The following is a 586-nucleotide window of genomic DNA, read 5'->3' on the forward strand; positions in this document are numbered from 1 at the left end:
GGAAACAGGGGCACGGCGGGATCCGAACGTGAATGGGGCTGGAAACGGGGACACGGCGGGAATGGAACGCGAACGGGGCTGGGAGCGGCGCGGGCCCCAGGCACCTGCCAGGGTGGGGCTCCAATTTAAACTGCTTGCGCGCGGGAGGTTCCATTGCTCGGCCAGGCGGGGGAGCTCCGGGCAGGGCTGTACCAATGGGTAGCCCGGGGGGGTTGCAGGAGCCGAGCTCCTCGTCCCCTCCCGCCCTGTCCCCCTGTCCCGCTGTTCCCGCTGCTGGGATCCAGGGAAGCACCTCGGGGCCCAGCCCCGCCGGCCTGGGTGCTGCCTCTGCTTTCGAGAGCGGCAGTAGCAGGGCTGGCTCTTACAGCAGTACTTCACCCCACGAGCCCAAAGCCAAACGAACCATCCCACCTCACGGCTCGAGGCTGCTCACGTCGCTCTCTTTTCCTATGGACCTTATTTCATCCATACGTACGAGTATTTAAGTGGGGAGGGGGTGCCAGGAGCGTGGAGCCGGGCTGTTCCCGGTGGTACCAAGCAGCAGGACGAGAGGTAACAGGAGGAAATTGGTGCACACATCGTTCTA

The sequence above is a fragment of the Parus major genome, chromosome 1A (genome assembly GCF_001522545.3).
Source record: "Parus major isolate Abel chromosome 1A, Parus_major1.1, whole genome shotgun sequence".
Lineage (NCBI taxonomy): Eukaryota > Metazoa > Chordata > Aves > Passeriformes > Paridae > Parus > Parus major.